The 15,711-nt window shown below is 47.3% G+C and overlaps 1 protein-coding gene across 2 annotated transcripts in view; it reads left to right on the top strand.

Annotated features, from left to right (window-relative positions):
- The first annotated feature begins 4,554 nt into the window (after nucleotides 1-4,554).
- The window catches only part of LOC144138845 (sodium/potassium-transporting ATPase subunit beta-2-like), a 28,993-nt gene continuing 17,836 nt past the window's right edge, over nucleotides 4,555-15,711 (top strand). For both annotated transcript variants that reach the window (XM_077671335.1, XM_077671338.1), the window contains exon 1: nucleotides 4,555-5,106. The gene's annotated coding sequence lies outside the window, so the exon portion shown is untranslated. The remainder of the gene's footprint in view (nucleotides 5,107-15,711) is intronic.

Genomic DNA, 15,711 nt, shown 5'->3' with positions numbered 1-15,711 from the left:
CAGGCGTGCCTGCGGTCCGCCGGACTCGCTGGCTTTTTAAAGCGCGATCATCACCGATTGCGTCACTCTTCTTGGCTGTTTTTGAGAAGTCTCTGTGACCTAGAGTATTAGTTTAAACTAGAAATTTCACCTAAAATTTTGCTTCGTACGACCATCGATCGGTGAACCTGCGAGTAGCAGACGCCGTCACGGTCCCGCCACTTTCGTCGGCGCTGTAAACGTGTTAAGCGCTGCAAAGCTTCTCCCCCTAATGCCAAGTTGATCGCTGAAATAGATCGGACGCGTCGGGGATGAACTGGTGGCCACGTCGCAAAATAATCGGGAGCGTCGAGCTCAGTTTGCTTCTGTCAACACGGGATCCTATGGGACCCGCGCAGCTTTGTACTACCCGGAAGTACTGCCCGGAAGCCGCTTGCGCAGCGCCCCCTGGGCAGCGCAGGAGGCCTATAAGGCGCGTTCGTAGACCTACTTCCGCTTGAATTCCTCGCGCAGTCGGCAGAGCGCTGGGTACCTCCCGTTGCCGCGAGAGAGTTCCTGGCTCGCATCCGGGCGCAGCCGCGTCAATCGAACTTTTTCCGGCGACGTCAATTACGTGACGGATATGACGCCTGTCAGATCTTGGTGTACCCGGGCATAAAACACTTTCATGTTAAAACGTTTTACAGAGCCCCTTTGAGGCTTTCAGCTTTAGTAAGTAGGTCATCTCTAGCGTGCGGTAATATGAATATTAATATACTAGCTTAAAAGACAAACTAAGCATCTATCCCTTCCGACATGCTGTTCACGCGATCGACCCAACTTACGTTCCGAGCCCCTTGAGGAACCCGAGAGTGTCCCGTCTAAATGTTTCTAAAGCAAGGCTTTACTAATTTCTACTAAAGGTTTACTAATTTTTAGTAATTTAGTACTAAAGCTTTACTGACGAAGTTGTAACGCCATAAGGGGAGCTTTTTTATTGATCCGGTAAGGTGCTAGGGGAGACTGGGCAATGGGGTCAGAAAAAAAGGAGAGGCATCACTTGGCAGTCGATGGGAACGAAGCTTCCTTGGTTAGCTTTGGTGGCTTCCCCGTGTAACCCAACGCGCAAAAGTTCGAACGAGTTCTGCAAACCCGTTGTCCTGGCGAAAAAAAAGTGCAGAACAGTTTTCGTTGCCTTTTTTGTCGTTGAGCCCATCGCTGGTAGTCGCCTGACTTAAATTTTGTCCAAGTCCTCGTACGCATCGCCGAAGCGGCGCAGTTGGTTCCCGTCTTGCTAACCGAACTGCACGTACTGCGGCTTGCCTGAAGATACCGTGGAAGCCGGAGCACCGCCCGACGAGTTGCTCATCCGGTCAGACTCGATGTTGGCCTTCTCAAGGAGAGCCATGGCAGGTTGTGCGGCGGCGGAGTCGGGCTCACGTTCGGGCCGCTGCTTCTTGGCCCCGCCGAGAGTCACGGCGGTGATGAGGACTACGAGAATGAGGAGAGCCGTAGCCGAAATTATCACGGCCTTCTTCAAACTCAGGCGGTCTTGCGCAAAGAAGCGGACGCTCTGGCGCTGCCCAAGAAGCTCGGTAGCGGAGGACGCCTCGTTTACGAATTCCTCAGCCATGGGGGAAGCAGGGACAGCGTCGTACTGCGTCAGCGACGAGACGTGGTTTCGCGGTGGCGGGCGCAGCGCGTGCCACCACCTTGGATGCCTCTGGTGGTGGTGAAAAAATTGGCTCATACCCATCAAGGAGGATAGGCCCAAAAAATGGGGCTCTAGTTGACACACAAGTGGAAAATGAAAATACGCAAATAGAGAACAATACAGCGTCGTGCTTCCATTTTACCTACGAACTCATCTAACGTTCCAGCGCTTCGATATGAAGATCGTTTTGAACAGTACTTTGAACATAACTAAGCAAACCTGAACACGCTGAACACGCTTGGTAGCTACATGTCGGAAAGGACCTCTCGAGTGAGGGTTGGCAGTGCTCTTTCGAATGTATACGTGCAGGAAAATAGCGTCCCTCAAGGCGGTGTCTTGAGCTGTACACTCTTTATTGTTAAGATGAACTCTCTTCGGAAGGCATTGCCACTAACCATTTCCTGTTCTGTATATGTAGATGACATTGAAATATCTTTTAAGTCCTGTAACTTTTCAATTTGTGAACGCCAAGTCCAGCTTGGGGTGAACAAACTTGCTGGCTGGGCGGACGCAAACGGTTTTAAACTGAACCCTGTAAAAAGTACCTAACGTTGTGTTCTCCCGGAAGCGCGGGATTAAGGCAGACCCTGAGATCACCCTTCATCACGCATCTATTCCTGTAAAAAAGGAGCACACGTTTTTAGGTGTCATACTTGATGAAAAACTGACGTCCATTCCACACATCAAACAACCTAAACATAAATGTCTGAAAACACTAAACATTCTCTAAGTCCTCTCCCACCAACCTTATGGCGCAGACAAAGAACTCCTTCTCCGTGTCTTTACCGCCTTAGTCAGGTCTCGGGTAGACTACGGTAGTGTTGTGTATGGGTCGGCATCAAAAACAGCACTAAAAATGTTTGACGCAGTGCTCCACTTGCGCCGGCGCCTTGCGTGTGGTGCGTTCCGCACTAACCCGGCCCAGAGTCTGTACGCTGAAAGTAACAAATGGTGCCTGGACCATCAACGAATGTACATTGATTTATTATATGCTTTCAAGGTCTCATCATTGAATAATCATCCTTTTAAACCTGTCCTCAACGATACATCTACAACCCAGCTATTCTCAAATCGTCCATCTGTGTCTTTGCCCTACTCTCTGAGGGTGAGAGAGGAAGCTTCAGGTATTTCCGTTGGGTTTTTAGATGTATGTACATCATAATCATCATTTTCTGACGTTATACCACCATGGCAACTGCAGCCTGTTTGTTGTGATGTTTCTTTTATGAAAATAGATAAAAACAGGGTTCCGAGAGCTGCGATTCTGCAGCATTTCTTGTCGCTTCAGGATAAATATAAATGTGCAGAATTCTATAGCGATGCCTCTGTTAAAAATATAAGAGGAAGAAGAGGTAGCTTGGCAGCTGCCTCCTACTATCACCGTCATTGTAATGATCCATCCGCCATTAAAGATTCGCTCACGTCCCGCGGTCCTCGCCTCGGTTCTTCAACAGCCTCTGAAACTTCAAATACGGTGTCATGCGCCGCTCATGGTCCCAACTTTAATTCTTGCAGAACCATGAATGTACACACCACTGTCTTCTCACCAGAAGCATATGGCATTTTACTCATCGTTCAGCACATTCTTAAAAAACAAATTCATAAGGCCGTCATCTTTACAGACTCTGACTGTTGTGCGTGCATTGACTTCACACAGACCCAGAAAAAACCACATTGTCAATCTTGTATTTAATGCCATATTGTTTATATATGCTAAACATTTTCACTAATCCTGTGCTGGGTTTCAGGGTATGCTGGAATCGCGGGGAATGAGACCGCGGATCAAATGGCCGCCGCTGTTGCACTTGCAAACACAATGGACATAACAACAGTACCTTACACTGACCTCAAGCCACACATGAGACAACACCTTCACGAAACATGGCAAGCGAGCTCGAGTAAACAGACAGACAAGTTACACATAATAAAACCACACTTAGGACAATACACTAGTGACTCACACAACAGATTCATCGAAGTTGCTCTAGCTAGTTTACGGATAGGCCACACACACGCGACAAACTCCTATCTGCTCACTGGATCTCCAAGACTCCTGTGTAGCAGGTGTGGGGAGGGCCTATCCGTACTTCACGTCCTTATTACATGCAAAGCACGCCACACAACAAGATGTAAGCACTTCCCTCAACTCTACAGACAAGACATTCCACTACACCCAGCACTCTTTCTGGCGGATGATCCCGTGATTCCGGTACAACGCACTTTTAAGTTTCTCAGTGACATCAAGTTTTTACACCTCATTTCCTATCACGCGTAGTTTTTTTTCAAACCTTATTTCATGCCATGCACCATCACAGCCTGGCCTTTTACACCAGCCATCCTCATTGTCGTTTACTGATTTTACTTTTGTTTTGTTACACGATTTTAGAGTTTACCTTTACATCCTTCATACCTAACCACTGTTTTGGCGCTCTTTGCCCTCGTTGGCCTTGCGCCATTAAACGCCAACATCATCATCATCATTATTGTTGAACCTTTCCTCTCGGTGAATCTATAATCTCGACAGACATTAAGGCTTGATTGGACCTTCCGTCTCGGTGGATCTTTCGTCTCGTTGGACATTCAGGCCACAATCGCTCCCCTGATTGCGTCACTGCTCATGACACGTAGCGCGAAAGTTGAAAGTTTGACCTTGCTTTTTGAGTTGTTCTAGTTCAGAAAACGTCTTTCGTGGCTGCATTGAGGCTGAGGTAGTTACTAAAATGTACTTATTTCAAACTGAACGGGGCCTATTTCCTCTTCAGGGCCCCTTTAAAAGCACTGACAGCTTCCACCCGGCGCCTGACCGGGCGCAACATACACGAGCTCGCAGCCTCGTTCCCAACGGCCGCACTTACTCACCGTGAGTCACTTAGCGGCCACCACGCGCGTGGAAGCGCGTTTACTTTCGCTATGCAAAGGCAGCGGCGAGCATTGCGCAACCACATTCCGGTTTTCTACCTCGCACCCTCTCCCGCACAACTCCGGCAACTTGGCCGCTGTCATGGAAGAAAGAAAGGCTACGGTCGCCGTCGTCGTGTTGTCCCCCTCTCACATAGCCTTCGGCGAACATGTGCGTGAGTGGCGAAAGGGGCGTGCCGTGCGCCTTTTGTGCTACTTGCATTTTTAAAAACCGACCGGGCGGCGTCCTCGCGGGTTTGTTGACGCGTGCACGCGCGTGCTAGTGGATCAACAAGACCGCCAGCGGTTCCTGCGCTCTTGAACTGATTAACGACTTCCGGTGGGCCACGCTACGCATTCCCCGAAGTGTTGGACCTGCTGTACTGCTGAGCGGAAGACACAGTGAGATCTGCTGTCGGGACAGTTGGTTTGTGTTTGTGTGGCCTCGCCGCAGTGCAGTGTCCACTCCTCCCCGACGAGATTGCTTGCGCATCGGGCAAGTGTGGAGGATTACTTGTCGGCGGTTCCTTTCAAGGGTGAGCGTTTGCGTGTTTCCGTTTCTTTACTTCTCTTTCCACTGAACTCTGACAAGGTCACGTCGCAATAAGGAAGCGTGGCTAAAGACAGAACCGCCGCGAAGCGGATGTGTCCAATTAAAGCGATTGTTGGGTAAAGGGAAAACAATCGCAATGAGTTCGAGAATGACTTGGGATCAGCATGTGGGAAAGAAGTAATTTCGTCACAGCCAACGCTTAGTTCTTCACGGAGAGAATTGTTCCTATCGAACACGTCGCAGCGCGAAGGTGGCGAAGACTTGGGAAGCACACGGGACAAGCGCTTGTTCCGTCTGCATTCCAAGTCTTCGTCACCCTTCGCGCTGTAATGTATTGCAATGCTGAGTACCAAACTGCCCAACGACATGTTCTGCAGAATCGCCCCGGTGAGCCGTATGGTCTCGTGATATACATAGCTGGCACATGACGTCATCACAACCCTTTCTTGTGACCTACTTACACTTTTTCAGTTCTCCGAAAGATACAAGCACCAGATAAGTGTGCAGCCGCTCGCCGTGCTTGTGGGTCACAGACATGGAAGCTACGATGGCGTCAGGGCAAGCGATCTACAGTTGAACCTTGTTATAACGAACACTTATGCAGAGATTTATCGGCTATAGCGAACTATAAATACAGACTTTGGTTGGTCACGCTTTATTTCAATGACACTTATTCTTTTATAACGAAACTGAAAACGTGAGAGCTGTGCGGACTACCGGATATAACGAAGAAATATTTGACCAGGAGGCTGAGAAGTTAATTGGAAAATCCCCCCGTAGTCCTAAACTACAGAAGTGTAAAGGCCCTTTTGTTTGTGTACACTGTGGAAAACTTCATTCTACTCAGTGCTGTGAGTATCCGCCAGACGAAGATCACATCATAAATAAGGACGCAGTCCTGTTTTGTCAACTGAACTCTGTACTGTTGTAATTTCATGTGCTCATGTTCCGGCTCATTGAGCTCGAAATGCAACAAGAAGCAAGGTTAATGGTTACCTTGTGTATAGTGGGTTTGAATCATCAAAGAATGCATTTTTGTATCAAGTATTTTTGCGCGAGGCAGGTGGTCGACTTGTTATAGCCGAGTTTTACCTCTACTGTTATAAAGAATGTCGGTTTAACGATCTAATTTGCTGTCCCGATACTACTTCTTTAAAACGAGGTTCGACTGTATAGCACCCGACTTTGACGTACTGTCGCATCGCCAAGCGCCTGCACTTGCTACTCAACCAACGGCCGGGACTTTATTGGCGGAAACTAATCTCCCCTGTATCGTACAGATGTGACCGATAGTCATAAATCAAAATTTATTCATTTTCTCGTGCTGCCATCTGAACACGTATATAGCAATCACACATTCTGCAAAGGCGACAAGGAAACCTATCTGTCCGCGTGTAATGCTTCATATGTCGCACTTTCGCCGTATACAAAGATGCCGCTACCCAAATGCCCTAGGGCCTTCGTATTTTGATATTGGAAGCTAATGTTAGCCCTGGTAAAATGCCGTCCAGCAACGCAATTCTTCGAAGTTGTGAAGCCGACTTCAAAGGGGCACGGTGTATAGCGCTTCATAGCGATACATGGGGTCTTATAGGAGTATTTAATAGGAGGTTGTAGTGCATTCTTACTCTCATATCAGACTCCCTACATTGGCCCTAAATGTCTTCCCAGCGAGGTATTTGTGCATAGTTGTAAAGTCGACTTGAAAGCGGAGGTGTTTAGTAAAGTCGCTATGGTCATCCTCTCTTTGCTATCGGGCAGCTTTATGTCACCTGGAAAAATGTCTCACCAGCGAGGTACTTGTGCATAGTTGTGAAGCTGACTTTAAAACGACTAGCGGAATATCAGAGCGGCTTACGCATTTATCTGGCAATTCCCACTTGGGAGTTCGTTCCCGCAATTGATTTTTGTAACACCTGTTAGAAAAGCACCGCATAGCTGCTGGACTGTAAAGACGATTTTACCTTGTCGCCGATTATAGCACCAACGACAGGACGAAGGTGACGAAACGGGACTAAAAAAGATCATGGCACATACTAACAGAACACTAACCAGTTACTTGTCACAGTATCCACTACGTACTACGTTTGATTGATTGATTGATTGATTGATTGATTGATTGATTGATTGATTGATTGATTGATTGATTGATTGATTGTAGGGTTTAACGTGCCGACGCAGCGCAGGCGATGAGGCGCGCCGTAGTGAAGGGCTCCAAGTTAATTTTAACCACCTGGGGATCTTTAACGACTAGTTACTTCGTACCTTTACTAACTGGCCATGCATACATGCCCTAGTAAAAAGATATGCGGGTGACAATGTGGATCGGCTGAGCGCGCATCACGACATAGACTCATTCTGTACGCGCATACCACACTTCGATAACAAATGAATAGAGCAAGAAAACCGACGGGATGCACGAGCGAGTGTAACTTGGTTACCTTAGAATTACGTCTGCTCTTCTGGCTTTTATAGCCAGCAGCGGAACGTTCTCTGATTGAGTCAGTGGGCTTGTCACAAAAATCAAATATTTTAGCGATAACTTTGAAAAAAAAAAAAAAAGAATTTACATTTGAACGTATACAAGTAACCCCGTGGGTTTGCAAAAACGTTTTAATCGTGATTTGGAATGGGAAAAGTGCTGTAGTTATTATGCTCAATAATTCATAGAATTATGTTACAATCAGTGAATGTTAGTGTCAAACAAGCAGCAGTTACTAAGTGCACGGTCTAGACTGTAGTAACGATAGCATTTAGGGTCCATATTCAGTAGCGGGACCGCCGTACCATTCTGGGGGATATTAAAGTCCGTAAATACAACCCGTTAGTACCTTTTTAGTAAAAGTTTGTTACAAGTACTTTCTGAAGGCGAGCACAGAAACAAGCGAGTGAGTGGCATCTCGCATGTCTGCATGGCTTTCGCGTTTAATAAAGCGGCCACAAAATTCCCACGAATAAAACCTAGATTAGCACCTCACCACGCGTATAAACTACATAAAACTACAGAGGTTCCTGCGTGCAGGTTTCGAGTAGTACAGTCGAAAGCTTTATGACAGCAAACACGGGAGCGCGTGTCGCTTCTAAGTAGACACAGAGCGGTCTAGGGATGGGATGATAAACTTTCGCAGTTCCTACATTCGGCGGATCGGCTCCCTGACAACGATTGATTGCGCTGTTTCCTGCTGCGGTTGCTACGTTAGATATCGGGAAACGATTCCAGAGAATACTTGTGCCGATGAGGAGCTCTTTATCAAGCGCGAAACCCAGCGAACGCATTAGAACGTTTGCTCTTCCCTGCCCGATTGGGTGATAAAAAATGGGTTATCCTCCGTGACGTGACTAGTGCAGCAGGCAGCTGCGCGATGAAGCGGTTTCAGGACGTGCAACCGCTGAACACACAAACTGCGAGAGCGCGCCAGCCTCTCACCATGCATGTATTGAGCGGCACGCGCTCCCATGTTTACTGTCACAAAGCTTTCGACTGTACACGCACACAAATGTGTGCTTGTAATCATGCTAGGAATAAAGGTCGATTTTTTTTATCTCGTAACTTTTTCAGCCACATTAAGAGAATATTGGACATTCGAAGTCACTATTTCGCGAATTTGCATACTCTATTCGATTCCCAAATTTAAACATTCGCATACCGTTGGGTGAAATGCAGCCTGACCCTATCGCGTAGTAAAGGCGTGATTGCGCTGTCGGGCAAAGAAATATTACCGCAGCAAGGTGTGTCATTCGTAATGACGTGCTTTCGAGCACCAAGAAGCCTGAAAATAACCCTCTTGAACGCGCCGGCTGCAGCCTTCACGGTCACGTGATAGTGATGAGTAACGCCGACGACCTTGCGACGTCGAAGGAAGCCTAAAGAAAAAGAAATGGGCAGAGGCGCTCAGATAAACAATGTTTTCTAAAGTAACGTGGGCGCTGGCGCTGTGCCACGCGACTTGCTTGATGAGGTTTTAGTTAGTAAGCTTATAGTGAAGAGAGATTAGGCAATCTAGTTTTCGACGCCCATTACCTATCAATGGATGCTAAGCATAAATTTACACGGCAGCGAACGTGCCCAAGTGCTATTTCTTGCTTCGTTGTGTTACCCAGCTCCTGTTATCCATTTCGTGACTATTCATTTATCGGAAGCCTAGACCACACAGTTCATCTGTAATAAGCAGCGTGATAGAAACACCATGCGTCGACAGCGGCCTCCGCACAAAGTACCGTACACTGTCAAATGGTTTACACCTTTTTCGTCTGTAAAGAACATCCTTGCACCTTGCCAAAAAGCAAAAAAAAAAGACACCCTTTGATAACAATAATACACCCTTTAAAGGGGTGTGTTGTGGTTTTGCTAGGGCATGAGGGTCTAATAAACTACAAAACACACTTAAAGGAAGGTTTCTTTCGGGGTTTTTTTTTTGCTACAAAGCAGGGGTTTTACAGACAGTAAAAACTCCCTTTAAGGGTGTAAATAATTTTACAGGGTAGAGACGTCACAGTGGTCCCAAATGGGTTTTCATGCTGAGTCTTTATAATTTTATTTCACACGTTTCATGGTTCATATTGATTTTTTTGTTCGTGCGCAGGTTTAACATCGTAAACATGATAACTATGAGCTAAATTTAGCCCTGAAGACTTGCATACGGGTAGGCATAGCTGGCGTCACGAAGTCGAAAGGGCGCTGGTGCAAAAAAAAAAAAAAAATTGGCCGCGTATCTGCTCCTTCCGTTGCAAATGCCGTCAAAAGACGATAGTCTTTATCGGCTTTTGCGAAGTAAATGCCTCCCTTCGCTTTCCCGCTCACCTCTCATGTGTTCCTCTTGCGTCGCGCTCCTCCCAAGGTAAAGACGCCAAAGGTTTGCTTAAATCATTTTAAATTTCCCGCGTTCCGCTGCTCCAAACCGGGTGTCTCGATGCGAACGCTAACGTACGACGAAGACGCGCGTTAATCGAGGCGCCCTACTTCAACGTTTATAGAACCGCGTTTCCCTGGTCCACGTGCGTTGCAAGCAGAACGTGAAACCCATCTAGTGGAACCTTTCGTAACTGTTGCCACTTGATTTCTTCAAATGCCGCCAGAAGCTACATGGCGCGGGCGACAGCAGGCGACGGCGGAGTGATATTTTTTTCTTCAGTTGATGAAGTATTTAATCTCGCCAAAATCAAACATGTACGATTTTTTATAAAGGAACGCTGCAAATATCACTTCTGTATTAATTTGTTGTCTTATATATGCGTAATGTCTTGTTGTTCTTCAACAATATTGACAAGTATGAACATTACACCGGACTTAGACGGGCACATTTAGCTGTGACTATATAAGACTGTTGCGCCGGCATTGTTTCAGTTTGGCCGGGTGGCCGGGGTGGCTGAATCGAGTCACAGACAGACAGACGGACAGACAGACATACAGGCATACAGACAGACCAAAATTTCTGGGTTTAAGTAGCCCAAGAAAGACTATCGTCTTTAAAAAAACAAACAAAAACAAAACGGTGCTTTGTGGCGCATTTTGTCGCTGTCAATACCTGTAAATCTACGGCGAAAACTCGGACCACAGCATACTCAATCCTGCAAGATAATTAGCCAAGATAATTATATCATTAAACAACTGAGGCTTTAAATATTAACAGCAAGACGGCAAGTAGTAATACGTGGTGTCGTTATTTTTTTTTTGCATTTTACTTTTTAAGCCACACAGCTAGCCGGCTTTACACATTAACGGCCCCATAGACATATGCTTAATTTTGAAACGAACCCTGACCGCTTGCCTTCGATTTTCGCACCAGCGGAGGTGCGTTTCATTTAGTGTTCCGTTTTAAATTAAGATATCTCTCCCTAGGACACAAGCATTTTCCCCTTACGGGAACAATATCTGTCACCGTATAATGTAGTATTGGCCAAAACCTCCACACGATGAAACAAAAGACTCTGATCGCTTGTTGCTGGTATTTGGTTCCCTACACCGGTTGCCATTTGGGCGTTATGTTCCTCATTATTAGCGGGAGAGATCTCGCCTCCATACCAAGGCCCTGGTCCAGTAGAAATACCATAGTCGGTACCTACAGTGAGCCTAATGTACACTCGGATACAGAATAAAAACGACAACGGAAGTCACCCCTGTGCCTCTCCACAGCAGCCGGATGTTCCTCCGCCAGGCGCAAGGATTGCGTTAGTGCGAGTATTTTGAACGTGGCACGAGTCATTCCCGTAATCTTTCAGACTGAAAATGCTCATAAGTTACGGCAGCGACGAGAAACACACTACGTGAGAAAAAGCAGACGATGTCGCCCAGTGGCGTAGCCAGAAATATATACCCTGGTGTAGTGATTGGGTGAATTAATTGACGTATTCATGGGAGGTTGTGGCCGTTACTACACCAGGGTGGCCAATCCTGCTCTGGTTAGGGAGTGCGTTGCCGGTCTTAGGCCAAGTTGTCACCCCGGATCCCAACCATGAGGCAGATATGATTCGAAGGATAAGAATGGGGTGGAGTGCATACGGTAGACATTCTCAGATAATGAATGGAAGCCTACCATTGTCCCTGAAGAAGAAAGTGTATGACAGCTGCATCTCACCGGTACTCACCTACGGGGCAGAAACTTGGAGGCTCACTAAGAGGGTTCAACTTAAATTGAGATGATAGGTGTAACATTAAGGGACAAGAAGAGAGCGGAGTGGGTCAGGGAGCAAACGCGTGTTAATGATATGTTAGTAGAAATTAAGAAGAAATGGAAGTGGGCAGGGCATGCAATACGAAGGCAAGATAACCGTTGGTCATTAAGAGTAACAGAGTGGATCCCTAGAGAAGGCAAGCGTTGCAGGGGGCGGCAGAAAGCTGGATGGGCAGATGGGCAGATGAGATCAAGAAGTTTGCGGGGATAAATTGGTTGCAGTTAGCACAGGACCGGAGTAACTGGAGATTAATGGGAGAGGCCTTTTCCCTGCAGTGGGCGTAGATAGGCTGGTGATGATGATGATGATAATGATGATGGTGGTGGTGGTTGTGGTGGTGATGATGATGATGATGATTGATTGATTGGGTAAACGCTTCTTGCGGTCATGGGGGATGCCTTCGTCCTACAATGAATGCAAATGGGCAGATAAATGAAATGAAGCAAGGGTATACTGTTTAGAGCGCACGGGAAGACCTAGTCAAAACTTTCGTAAAAGAACCTTAGTACAGAAAGGTTTGAGTTGCTTTCGGTTTGAGTCAGTGAGTTGCTAACTTTATTTTGCCCGAGATGGGGGTGTAAAACTTTTGCTTCGGTAGCGCCTTCTTGCAACACTGTTTTTAGCTAAACGCGCAGTGCAATGCAGGATATCTGCACGTATCGCGCAATGCTTGTTTTGGTTGTTGTTACAGGCCGGAGCAGTCAAAAAAGAAAACATATCCGCTGCATATAAAAGATGGAGGAGGCGATGGTCCTCCGCAAACTGTGTTGCTCGATCAGCGCCTACATATTTCTGACGAACGTATATCTGAATGCTGAAGTTTTTTTGCCAGCGGCAAAACCAAACACGGGCGGTCAACGGCGTTTACAAAGTGAAATTGTTATCGCAATGAGCACCAGATTTCAGCTCTGTTCTTACAATTCTTTTCAACCTAGTAAAGTATAAGTGCAACAACAATAAATCTCTGCCCTTGGGAAACGCTCGGCGAACGTTGACCCCCGTACGACTCTTTCTCGTTTACCTTTTCAGTCTTTGTTCGGCAATCTAGGTCACACCGAAGCGCTTGCCCACTCTTCATATTTCTGCGTTCAACAGAATTCAAAAGGCTGCCGGTGCCCATTTATGCTTGGCTGGCCTCGTAATTTTAGTGTGCTTTGTGCCCTGCGCCAACGCCTGCCAGGTGCGTCTACCCGTTGTTGCAGTATCACACGTACGTTTTAACAGGGAACGCCACCGGGCGTCGTCCCAACGGTTCCAACAGCCGCAAACGCGGTTTGCCGGCCATTATGTTCCAACGGTATATGCGTAAAAACACACGTGTTTCTTCTAACCAGCTTGCCTGGCGCTTTTATTCTTGGCCGAGGCTTTCTTGCAAGCACGGTAATCGACCTGTACATGATTTTTGGCGGATGAGGCGCATGGCCAACGCCAGCTGTTCTTTTTGAAAATATGGGGGAAACTTGTCCCGTCACCATGCATATTAAGGTACGGAACGCATCCGGAGGCTGTAGAGCAGCAGTGATTAAAAACCCGCGCACCCCTCCGCCTAACGACAACGATGGTTGTACGCGAAGCTTTCCCGGGACGGATTCGTTGGTTGTCTTCTGAGTATAGACTGAGTTTCGATTATGTCGAGATGGAGGAACCGGATAGAGGAACCGGATGGAGGAACCGGATTCATAACGCGAGGAACCCAGGCTCGATTCTGGCCAAGGGAAGCGCACGTTTGTTTCTGTCACTTCACCCGCAATCATTCATCACCATCGTCAGATGAAGTTGGCTTTCCTGCAGGGTGTATTGGCGTTACAGACGCCATCACTTAGAACACTAAAGCTTCGCTTTAAAAATGCAGTGGAACAGCACGTCGGAGGAGCGAAGGCTACGCGCCTCTTTCGGTACCGTGACGCTTACAGATAACCCATTAAAACTGCCGTCTTGAAGCATTGCATAGACAATGGTGACGCAAAATCATGACTGGGTAATCTGCGACCAACTGGCCCCTGCGAGCGAGCAGGCGTTGACAATTCCTCGGAATAAGCGCTCGAAACTGATGCTTTTCGCCGTCGCCTCCAGCAGGCGGTATTTTCAGCCAGCGAAAACTCAATGGGGCTTTTTAATACTGATGTGCACCCTACAATGCAATAATAGCCAAATACCCTTCTCCTTTCCCATGTATTCAAGAAATTGCGCACGCAGAGCGTGTGCAAATGCTCAAGAACTTTCGATCGCTCGCGTGGGTACTTGCACATCGAAATGAATTCGGGCTATGCTGCGTTCACCCGCACAGGAAGATTTTCTAACTATTGCATATGTAGTTTGACCTGAGCAACACGTATAAGCACGTACCAAAAAGTGACATAAACATATTGCTGGGTGATGTAGAGAACAGTTTGCCGCGTTGTGTCTGGAGGACGCCACTACCTTTTCGCTCTTCTTCGAAGAACACTATACTGCTTACTGTATACGCATCTCTGACCGCACTTCCGCAAACACAACCACGCAAAGACAACCACGATAATTCGCAACATCAATAGCGAATAAATGGAATGGTCGGCCCACAGCTACTCAAGGATCACGGCTATTACACACAACCGAGGAAAACTGTGGCCTTCTGCGCGTGTCTTGCATACAGCGTTTTATGCAGTGGAAGGCCCACTTTCCACACCTGCGTCACACGTTTTGCGCGACCATTTAACTAATGAGGAGGGGTCAACCTCGGCACCGACATACGACCTACGGCGCAGAATGCCAGAAGCGCATTCTCGGCCGGACGACATGTCCTCTAGCAGTTGGGAGAAAGGGGGCTGTGTAGGATTTTGTAAAACTTTACCTTCCCTCCTTTAACGAAAGTTGACAGAAGCGCAAAAGCTTTCTCATATCAAAAATAGGTGAACAGTGCTTAAAGACATCCGCTAAAAGTCCGTCCAGCCTTCGCTGAAAGTACGTCCAATGGATTGTCAGGCCTCCAAAGGCCCGAATCGCAAACGAAGAACCATCTTATGCTACGATTTTTCGCGCACTATGTAAACGCACCTACAAACGGTCTAAATCTGTGCCTAATTGTGGTTTATGAAATAAAGGTACTATACTATTATACTCCTTTGTCTTATGAGAACCGTTCCTTTTTTCGCAATTTCCAAGTGGCTGTTTTGACACAATGGAAGCCCTGTTTCACGCATGCGCCGTGGGTCCAGAGATCTCATCAGAGCTTTTCGGTCGACCAACCGGTCTACGGGGAAATTCAATAGTTTCCTGACAGGGCGCCATCGGCCCCACTGAGAAGGCTTTCGCTTTAGACGACCCACGTGCTGTGCTAGACTGCTTCCATGGGTATGCGAATTATTTTTCAAGAGCCGCTTCACGATCACGCCCGCACCGCGCACCTTTGTTTTACACGTGTGGCTGTCAGGCCGTCCAACGGTGCTGCGCGCACACTGAACGCTGGCTTATGCAAAAATATATAAGCGGCTTGAGTACCGTCACTAGAGGCACAGTGAAAGAGAGGAACTTTAACCGAAGTTGTGGTCGTGGTCGTCAATCCAATACTCCGCTGGTACGGCCGGCTGTCTTCACCAGCTGGCCCGCGTACTCTCCCACTGCTTGCGTGAGGAGTTGGAGATAGGGGGAAGATCTGGGTTTAGTTGGGAGCTGTTTTATAGCGCAAAAAAAATACGGGAACTTAGAGAAGAATACGGACGGGACAAACGCTAGACCCGCGTTAATTAGTGCGGAAAGTTGCTGTCTTTTTACGCGCTAGAAAACATGTCCCAGTTGTCCTAGTACATACTTGCCCAAATTTACGCACTAATTAACGTAGGTCTAGTTGAAAGTCCCTACAATATATGGTACAGTGCGCCGGGGGCTTGGCAGTGAATGCAAAGGGCGATGGATGGCGTGTAGTTGTGTTTGGTGTAGG

The sequence above is a fragment of the Haemaphysalis longicornis genome, unplaced genomic scaffold (genome assembly GCF_048455015.1).
Source record: "Haemaphysalis longicornis isolate Haplotype H1 unplaced genomic scaffold, Haemaphysalis longicornis Haplotype H1 scaffold_5, whole genome shotgun sequence".
NCBI lineage: Eukaryota > Metazoa > Arthropoda > Arachnida > Ixodida > Ixodidae > Haemaphysalis > Haemaphysalis longicornis.
Note: the sequence above shows the minus strand (reverse complement) of the source record. Positions and strands in the feature narration are given on the sequence as shown.